The sequence below is a fragment of the Cebidichthys violaceus genome, unplaced genomic scaffold (genome assembly GCF_023349555.1).
Source record: "Cebidichthys violaceus isolate CVI_PGR_0920_01 unplaced genomic scaffold, fCebVio1.0.p SCAF_75, whole genome shotgun sequence".
Taxonomy (NCBI): Eukaryota; Metazoa; Chordata; class Actinopteri; order Perciformes; family Stichaeidae; genus Cebidichthys; species Cebidichthys violaceus.
The window spans coordinates 374050-384980 of record NW_027176959.1 but is presented as its reverse complement, the minus strand read 5'-3'; positions in this window follow the sequence as shown (position 1 = coordinate 384980).

Sequence of the window (10931 nt, the reverse complement as noted above, 5' to 3'; positions counted from 1 at the left end):
GTCCAGCAGCTGGTCGGTTGCTCACCTGATCAGGTGATCTGTGCAGTAGAAGACGACCCAAAGAGAATCTGCCCTCTATCGAGTGCTGCCGGCCCATCTAGCCACTCAGTGCACTTGGCTGCAGTAGATGCACACTCAGCAGATGGATATGGGTTTGAATTCATTAGGTTAGAACCTGCCTTGTGATGTGTGTGTGTGTGTGTGTGTGTGTGTGTGTGTGTGTGTGTGTGTGTGTGTATGTGTGTGTGAGGGGGGGTTGCTCAGGTCAGCAGTTCTGGAGGAGAAAAAGGACACTGCCCCTCGTCTCATACTTTCTCATGTATTATGTATGCCTGTGATGTCCGGTCCTGAGTTTGGCTGTGTGTGTGTGTGTGTGTGTGTGTGTGTGTGTGTGTGTGTGTGTGTGTGTGTGTGTGTGTGTGTGTGTGTGTGTGTGTGTGTGTGTGCTGTACGTAGCCTCGGAAGTGCACACCCCTATCACTGCCGCCCTTACAGCCCAGAGGGATCCACGAACGAGAAGTTCAAGGTCTTATCCGGCTTCGCCACAGGAAATTGGTGCCAAGCCGGTCTCTTAATGAGGACTGATGAGACGAGGAGTTCGGTTGTCAATATAATCGACGGCCCTCATCTCTGTTGACCCGAGAGTGTTTGAGGAAGTCGGGGACGTTTCGGTTCGCGGTCGCTTGCATTCTTGAGCTTGTGGTGAGGTCAGAAGTCATTTCCGCGTCTGTCTCGGGCCTGTTTAGCATTTAGTTTCCTCTTAAATGTGATATTAAGATCTTCATGGGGGTCATGGAATATTTAAATTCTGGGTTAGAAGGAAGCGCGTGAGGACGCTTCGCTCGCTTCGCTCGTGGCTTTTCCTTTGAAGGCCACGACCCTCAACTTCTCTACTGCCACCGGTCTGAAGTTCAGGCTTGTGTAAGCAGAGGCCTCGTCTTCACCTCTTCCAAACGCAGCTCTGTTGTAATGTATTGGTTGTTTCGCAATCACGCTGATTGCGCAGCGGCTGCAAAGATGTTAGGCAACAGCTTTCTCTGATCTCTGCTCAACCCCCGTGGAGGAGAAGAGTCATTCAGCTCAATTTACAGCTCAGAGCCCGAGGAAGAAAGGCATGTGTCGGCAGCTTACGTGTGCGTCCGACTGTGTGTGTGTGTGTGTGTGTGTGTGTGTGTGTGTGTGTGTGTGTGTGTGTGTGTGTGTGTGTGTGTGTGTGGAGGTCAGTGAGTTACTGCCATGTTTTCAACAACCTATATAGACGCTGCACATGTTCCAGTGGCTGCAAACGCTGTATCAAAAGCAGCTCTGCACGCTGTTGATAAACCTTGTTCCATGTTCTCAGAAGAGGAAGGTAGTGGACCCCACACACAATAAACCACACTACTGTATGTATACCAACACTGAATCAGCATGACACCCCTTGATATTCTTGGCAGGGAGCAGATTGATGTTGCCATATGTGCACACACTCATGCATTATGCATGAAGGGCTACATATGACTCCCCACCTCGATGCAGACATGTATGTGTTTAATTGAACTCCCGTACAGACGTCTGGCCGCCCACGTGACTCGTTCACGGCTGACATGGATGTTGGGACGTTGATGGTCGATCTTTTTTTTCCTCGCCTAACGTAGCGTTGCCACACAGCGGCTCCCCTCGTCACGCACCGGCAGCTCACATGTGGAGCCGGCGCAGTTATATTGTTCTATTTTTGAGATTTTTAATCACATGATTTCCACATTTACATCACTGCTCATGAGGTGTTGCTGCTTCTCTCTGCAGGGCTTTTTTTTTTATCACTCGTTTGACTGCAAAGCTTCACCCGTCCTTAGAAACTATAGGAGGAAGTATTTAAATGGTGTATCTTCAAGCTATTCAAAACCGATGTTGATATATTTTTATATTTAATTTCTTTGTGCTCAGTAAAGATGTGAGATTCCGCCGTTTGGCTGTTGAATCCGGAGTCAGCATATTAGTGCATCGTATGTATGTTTAACTTCTATTTGATTGAAAAAAAAAAGTGTGTCACACAAATACACAGCACCTTGCGTTGGCTTGCTTTCCCTCTTGTTTTCTGTATAATGTGCGCTTCATTCTTTCATGCCACTGAGTATTGTTATGACACACGGGCAAGAGAACAAGAGACAGTCACACTTCCTTAATAGTAATTATTAAATATCTTTGGCAGTACATATCATCCACTCAGGAGAGCTGAAGTGTGCTGGTTTTCGGCTCCGGAGGCTCTGCGGTGACCCTTCATCTCTCTGAGATGCGTCCTCCGTGTTCCGGCCAATCAGGAGAGACTTCATTATCTCCTCGCTCACTTGGAGGAGAGCTTAATGTCTGTACTTTTCCTATTCCCTCTGCTTTAGTGCGTGTGTTTTTCTGCGGTATCGAGTGTTTTTTTGGGGGGTTTTTTCCGCAGCTGTGTGTCATGCGCACTCCCATGTCCGTGTGCCAGTCTATTTTTAGACGCCTGGCCGTCCTCGCATGCGTTACCTTAATGGATGGAGGTTTGTGTGTGAATGGAGATGTGTGCGGCGCTTCGGCCTCCTCCAGCGTGAGTCACCCAGTGACGTGTTTCAGTCACTGGCACTGCAGGCCCAAGCACATGGCAACACACTCCCTGCCTTCACATTCCGTCCCCCCCCCCCCCCCTCTCTCTCTCCCACTCTCTCGTCCAGCTTTTGCAGCCTTTTTACCCTTTTAGCAAGAACCCACCCATTTCCTCAGCTCTCTGCCTGTTGCTGCACAGACAATGGCAGCCATTATTCCCCCGGTTTAAGTACCTGTCGATAACCTACTTTCTCTTGGAAAAAACAACAAGCCGGAGGCAGGAGACGAGCTGTTATTTTTTTCTTCCCCTTTTACATTTCACGCAATTAATGTGACGCACAGTTTGTTCTGTTGCTGGGGGACTTCTCATCGCCTCAGTTGCAATGTGAGCTCAATGTAAACACGTCCGGACTGCTCATGCCTTGGCTGCTATTAATAAAGATCTGTCTGTGCAGGACTTTTACCACGGATTCCCGTAAGGCTCCTTTAGAAAAAGAGGTGAACGAGGACCGCATCGGAGGTCAAGTCAAATTTGAAGCCTCTCAACCTGCAAAATGTTCTTTGTAAACTCACAACAGCTACTAAGTTCCCAAACCTGAACAAAAGACCATCGCAGTTATTTGCTCAAGGCTGAGGAGTAGTCATTCAGCAGCGAAGTGTTTGAACAAGCGCGGCCGTACTGTAAACCGTCATCGCCATCCTTGCATGAGAGGGCCATAACAACCTGGCTTTACAGGTTCAGTGACCCACATCCTCCCCAGTGAAATCCCAGCTTAGCCCGTCTTTGTTACTCGCAGGATCCTTCTGGAAGCCCAGCCTTCGTGTTTACCACCGGTTTGGTCTTCTTTGTCCGCCTCCGCCGAGCTCCGTACGTCCAGACGTGTGTCGGTCGTAACGACACAACCTATTTTCCTCCGACACGTCTCGATCCTCGCAGGGCTCTACAATTCACTCTCATTCACGTTCAATTCTTGCCGTCACACTTCGGGGATTTTTGTCGCCTCGTCTCGCGACCGTCACACTTCCAGAAAACCTGTTGAATGGAAACTACTCGCACATTATGTTGCCTTGGCAGACAGCGCGGCGCGGTAACAATGGTGGAGCTTAAGGCGGCACACTTTAACACAGCATGTAACCACGGATACAGACGGCAGCTGACACTGCAGATCCCCTTCGTCCATTTTACCTCCCACCTGCTAACCCGACCACCTCTGTACATGTATACAGTGTGTGTGTGTGTGTGTGTGTGTGTGTGTGTAGGGCTGCATTACACAACCGCCCGCCTTGGCCCCAGTAAAGGTGTTACTGTTACATGTTGTGTGCCGACCGCATGTGAGCAACCACTCACATGGGGCTGGCTGGTTGCCCCCCCAACCTCCAGGTGTTTGGATTAGTGGAAGAAGGATTGAGTGGAGGAGGAGCAGGGAGGCCCTTAGTGTAAACCGACTCCTCTGCTGCCGCTGTGTACGCTTTTAGCACACTTCTGCCTCTTTCCTGTCCGTCTGTCTCAACACTTCATGTGCAGCTTTTGGTCGACTGCAGTGACCTGATTTCTCGGGCTTCTGTTATCTTACCTTCAGCAGGTTATTCCGAACATGCGGTAACGTCCGCTCGTTCGGAAGCTGTCTTTGATCCAAGTTATATCATGGTTGAGGTGTGATTCTAGTTATCGGGTCATCGAGATAATAATTTACCAGCTGACTCGAGGAGATACTCCAGACTTTGGCAGACAGCATAACAGTGATTATATGTCTGTACCACTTTCCAACAAGGCACCCTTTATTAAGGGTTATGATGATATGATGACTAATCTGATGGTAAATTAATCATGTTATAAACTTTAAAGATCTGTTACAAGAAGTGATTAAGAACAAATTATGGGATGACGGGTTGTAGAAGATATATTTGTTGGTAATCCATCAATAAATGTAGGTCAGCAACTTCCAATTATCGTTATTCATAATTTATTAATCTGGTTGCAAAAGAAGTGTGTTTGTATAGAAGTCTATGAGAAAATGACTCTACTTCTCACTTGGTTTATTACCTCAGTAAACACTGTAAACATGAGTTTATGTCTCAATCTCTAGTTTCAAGTCTTCTTCAATACAGCATGATGTTCATTCAGTAGATTATGATCCATTTAGAGTCAAACGGACCATAAAGCAGGCTATGCTTTAGGGCGGGGCTACCTTGTGATTGACAGGTCGCTACCACGGTGTTGTCCTTAGCCCCACCCTCTGGTTCCTGAAACCAAGATGGCGACGAAAATCGCAGTCCACTAACCAATAGGTGAGGTCACCGTGACTCATCCACTTCTTATGTACAGTGACGGTCACAGCTTATGAACTCTTTATAAAGGGTACAGTTCCATGAAACAGGGAGTCCTCAGAAGAATGTTGGCATGGAAATAATACACACATTTATTTTGGCCCTCTCAGCCATATGTTGCATTAATATAGTGTTCCAAGCATGTTTATAAAGTTGATATTTGCATGTGAACAATGAGAACTTCTACGTGGATGAAACCCTCAGCTCAGTCTGGAGCTCCATGCTGTCCTCTTGTTCATTGTTTCGGTTGTTTGTACTTTACTATTGTGGTTCACTCTCACGGCTCTTATCAGGGTTTTTTTTGGATGAAGCAGGCAGCTGTTTACAGTGAACGTGCTATAAAAAAAACCCCTCACTGTACACTACCTGCTCAGCACCACACAGAAGACAGACAAAGTTATCAACTTCAACATTTAGCAGCTGAAGAGCCAGATGTTTATCTGGTGGAGGCCAAAACTGAGCTAAGAGGAGAATGAATATTGAACTTACATTCATCAGGTGGACAGAAACAAATGAAACATAATAATATAATATTGCTCCATATCTGTTGAACGTGTTAATGGGCACACTCACAAGTTCACCACATCACCTTTTTAAAGAGTGCTCACTTGTTGGTGTTGTGTTTACAGTTTGTTTCTGCTGCCACCATGTGATTCAAAATCTCTTTCCGCTTTACATGATAAAAGTAATAGCTTCTTTATTTGAGCATTAATGGTTAAATCTGATGTTCACTTTCTTTTTAAGACAATCAATCTCTAAGTTATGAAAACAATAATACACCCAGCAAGGAATTTGCGGTCTTCGGTAGTTAATGCTCCTTGCGTAGCTTGACAAGCTGTTGCACGCTGCCGTGCTCCTGTTGTCAGACGGTGTGCACGCAGTTGCATTTGTCATCATTGTTTACAAACTGTGGGGCAAATGCATGCTGTTTTTCTGGTTTGTGCTCGGGGCATTGCTGCTGTAATATGGAGCGCCGCAGCGTTTCGGTGTTCTTGTTAATAATAATAATAATAATAATAATAATAACCGACTTCCCCGAGCATTTAGTATAAAGAAAGTTGTCCTTTTTAATAAACAACTGTGTCTTTTAAAGGGTTAAAATTCTGAAAATGAATGCATATTTTGGTCGTTATGATCAGGACTTTTAATTCCGTGAAAATAATATGACTATATATTATTTTTGTCCTCTAAGGACATCAGAGCAACTTTATTTTTTAAAGTGATGCACGAGAGTTAGACCAGTGAACTTCCTCAGTGTAACTTTTATCATTTCATTGACTTCAGTGACTTGCAGTTGTAAATTCAGTAAGTTCTTGTGTGTGTGTGTGTGTGTGTGTGTGTGTGTGTGTGTGTGTGTGTGTGTGTGTCAGCAGTCAGAACCCTGTTGAAGGGTAGTTCATGTGGCTATTGCACAAGAAAGCCCCCCCCCCCCCCCCCCCCTCTTCTCTTTTGTTGTTTGTGTCGGTTGTTTGTGTGCATTGCTTACAGGTACGTTTGGGGGGGGGGGGGGCACTTCTTCCAGTCACTTGAACCAGGACGGCTCGAGACAGATGGATCGGCCTGCTGACACTAATCCACTGTATGAGGTAATGGAGTTAGCCTGTGTTTGTGCACTCCTTCCCTGCCACTCCTGACTTACTGACTGACCTACTTAACCAACAACTCACGTGGCACCAAAGTGAGCACACACACACACACACACACACACACACACACACACACACACACACGCACACACGCATTTACCGGTTCACACTGCCACTCCTGCTGCTACTGGTATAAATTTGTTGAGATGTGACCCTGATTTGATTGTTAATAAATTCCATTTGGTGTGTGTGTGTGTGTGTGTGTGTGTGTGTGTGTGTGTGTGTGTGTGTGTGTGTGTGTGTACCTGTTGACTGTAAGGAATGGTTTGACCTAGATAGACAGGTTGTTTCTTTGTGTCGTGCCCTACTGATACGTCGGCAACGGTGGATATTGCTATTATCTATAATTATTCGTGAAGTTTAATATGCAAAACGTACTGCCAGTGCTGCTGGATGCCAGACAAGGGCTCTTGAAACAACCTCTCGTCACAAGACAAGGGGAATAATTGCTGGGAAAATTATATAAATACATATAATAAAATGATTGTACGAGAAGGTAATGATAATGATTATGAAGTTATGGGAATCAGAAAAGCTTGTGGGATGTGTTCTTGATTATACGTGTCCGTATCTGTGTTTTGTACATGACATAAATCAGAAAAATGTAAGTAGGAGGAGTGTGTGTGTGTGTGTGTGTGTGTGTGTGTGTGTGTGTGTGTGTGTGTGTGTGTGTGTTAACACGCTGGTATTTGCATAGTAGCTCTGAACACGAGGTACAGCTGAGGCTCATGACGGTGTCAGTAGTCTTGCAGGTGTTGAGCAATAAACCGATGCGTTGGCCAAACTATAATGTTGACCAATATTTATTGACACATTTCACTGAAACCGCTCTTGTGACACCTCATGATCTACTCAGATCTGGGAAAAACCAAGCGGTCTGTGATGTAATGTGGCGTGAGCGATTGGCCCACCGCAACCCATTCAGTGGATGGTGTGGCGACATCAAGTGCAGTGGGTTTCGACGAAGTTGGCGGATGAGTGCCGAGATGCCACCAAAGCGGTTGGAAGGTTCGGCTACGTTACACCAAATACAAATGTGTTGGTGCCATTTTACCATAGACTGTATATCAGAAGTGGATGTCGTTGTCGTGACGTCACCCATTGGTTTGTGGAATGTGGTTTTAAAGTCCAGAGTTCAGCGTTTGTGCTGTCGCCATCTTGTTTTTTTGCAACCAGCGAATGGAAGTGACCATATTTGAACAGCGGAGGAGTGACGTAGATACGCCGTTTACAGTTCTGGTAGAGGTCGTGGCCTGTCAATCACAAGGTAGCATCCTCTGCTTTATGGTCTGTTTGACTCCAAATGGATCATAATTCACTCAATGAACATCAGGCTGTATTGAAGAAGACTTGAAACTAGAGATTGAGATCATAAACTCATGTTTACAATGTTTACTGAGGGAATAAATCACTGAGAAGTAGAGTCATTTTAGACTAGACTTCTATACAACCAGGCTGATGGCCAGTAGAGAGAATACAAGTTTAAGGAACTTCAGCATTGGCTTCACTTTTCCTACCGTCGTTCACATGATTATCGAAGGATATAGAAACAAATGGGTATCAATTTAAGTGCTGTGTTGGTATCGGTATCACTTTAAGCCTTAACAGTTCGTATATCTCGATCCAGATTGGTTGAATTGATGACATTTCACCAATCTTTTGTGTACTTTACACATGGAGTCCTATGACGGCATAACAAACCCACTGACACCTTCACCTTTCCATAAACCAAAACTGTTTTCACTGATTTATCGAAAAGTCCTTGTGCCCTCTCTATTTCTTTATTATTTCTTATCCACACGAAACAAGGACTTGTGTCTGTCCACCAAGGTCCTACGTGCTTGGGACAGGTGGGCTTTATCTCTTTTCTCTGACTCTCTCTGTTTATCATGAGAGAGGAAGACGATCATCTGAGGTCTAAATAACTGAACTAAAAACAGAGGATCTGCTGCAAGGACACTCTGATTGTTTGAGGGAATAGGAGTGGGTTCACCAAGCTGGAATCTAGCAACCGGCAGGAGACCCAGACCGTAATGCTGGCCCCGCTGGAGGGGGAAGGGAGGCACAGGAGGACCAGAACCAGGACTGAGCGAAAAAAAAAAAATCAAGTTCAAGTAGTAGCTTTTATGAAATCAATTAATCTTTTATTACTTGTCATTTTAAACGTTTGCCAATGTGTGTGTGTGTGTGTGTGTGTGTGTGTGTGTGTGTTAAATAAAGAGTCATTTCACTGTAATCGTCGGTCAGTAAAAAAAAAAGTACTAACGGCGATAATTGTCTTTCTTGGTTATCTAATATTGATGTATTACAAAAGACACATATTACTTCATGATAATAATCCAGTAAAACTGATTCAAACTCTTTGACGTTTCACTCATCTTTTGAATATTTCATCTGTGCAATCCGTTTGCATAACAGACCCACTGGAAACAAAATTGCTAAACGAAGACATTTTGACTTGTTTCTCAAGAAGCCGTTGCACCCTAGTGTTACTGCAGATGTCTGCGTAATGACCGGTTGTTTTTTTCGGTTCAGGAAGGGACATGAGAGAGACGGAGAGAAGAAGAGCATGTGATAGAGAGTGATGGTGAGCTACGGGGACGTGAGCTGAGACACAAGGCCCGTCTTTGTCTGGGAGCTAATGCCGGGCTGGCACAATAAACCAGATCCACATGGAGGCCTGTGAGGAATTCGGGCTCAGCGCCCAGTCCTTTTGTCTGCGGCAGGAAGGCCAACGCCGCTATGTGGCGGGATAACGTGTCCCGAAACATGTCAGTCAGCAGGACGCTCTCACACACCTGCGTCCATTATGTGTTCATATGGGTCCCACCCTGCTAGACTTTGATCTAAACATAAAGCCGATCTTCTGTATGAGTTTAATTTTTCTTCATCGTGACTCTATAGACGGCAATGTTGCCAGGTTGGTCCGATACTTTGGTCCAGGCGGAAAAGTCTCCACGACTATAGGATTCGTTTTCCGTGAAATGTGAACTCGACGTCCAACGGTGCCCCAAAGATGTATCTCCATTATTTTGGTGATTCCCTAACTTTTCCTCTAGATCCACCAGAGGGTTGAGACTTTTTTTTTTACCAGAAACTTTAAATGGATTGGCATGTAATTTGACACACACATTCATGTTCATCTGGCTAAAAATAAATAAATAAGCGAGGCACCAAAATAATGACCAAAATAACTCCTCCTTTGTGATCATACCCTGAGACCCAACCTTCCAATATGGCCGACTAACCGCGGTGTATCTGCACTAACTCTTCAGGCCGGTCTCACCCACATACGGCACTTCCGTGGGTATTTTAATGATCTTTTCCTAAACCTAACGAAGTAGTTTTGTTGCCTAAACTTAACTGAGTTGTTTCTCGTGAAGACAAAAAGCTTATTTTGAAAGGACCGTATGCGCGTAACGAGCGCAAATTGTCACGCGTTGCTGGACTTTCGTAGGAAAAAACGTGCTAAAAAATCCGGAGTAACTTTTCGTGAGATGTCATACGAACCGTTGTATGAGGAAACGTTGAACTCTTACATGATTTCAACCAGAGGGTGCAGGGCCAGAAAGGTCACGGCCTCCAGACAGACGTTTCTTCACTGTAACACAAGCGACCAGAAGGAGAACCCTCCCCGTCTGTCCTAGTAATACATGCCCCCGAAACTACAACGCTCTGAGTGTGGATTATGTTCCATTGTGTATGTGTGTGTGTTTTTGTTCTCTCAGGCAAGAATTACAGCCATTGTGTCCACGGTGGGGCTTTGACCTCTGACCCTGTTAGGAAATCTTCTTCTTCTGACACCCGATCCCCAAAACAATCTGACACAAGGCTCCCTCAGGTCTCGACAAACCAGATCGAACCGGATAAGAAACCAGCTTCAGTGGGGTTGTGTGCGTGTGTGTGTGTGTGTGTGTGTGTGCGTGCGTGCGTGTGTGTGTGCGCGTGTGTGTGTGTGTGTGTGTGTGTGCGTGTGCGTGTGCGTGATTGGCAACAGCGTGAGAGCAGGCAGCAGATAACGTGAGCAGAAGATGTATGACGACAGTCACTGGATGCACGTACGCATGTGGAGGGAATAACATGCAACGCTCCAGCGGTCCGCCCGCAATCATGTAAACAAACCGCCTTTTGAATCCTTGCATTTGTTCGCGAGCCGCGGAGGCCGCTGTGGATTAGATTGCTTTATTGTGTGCTGTCAGCTCCGTACACCATGTTGTTTTTGTTCCTAGTTGAGTAACAGGTCACCCAGTGCGGTTTAGCTTCTCCGCTTTCTCGGTTCATGACAACTTTTTGGTTTGAAAAGTGCCGAACAAATAAAGAGTCATAGTCATATGAATATGTATTACATAAACAAACACGGTCCTGTCTATGTAAATGACGACATGAGATGCAGCAAAT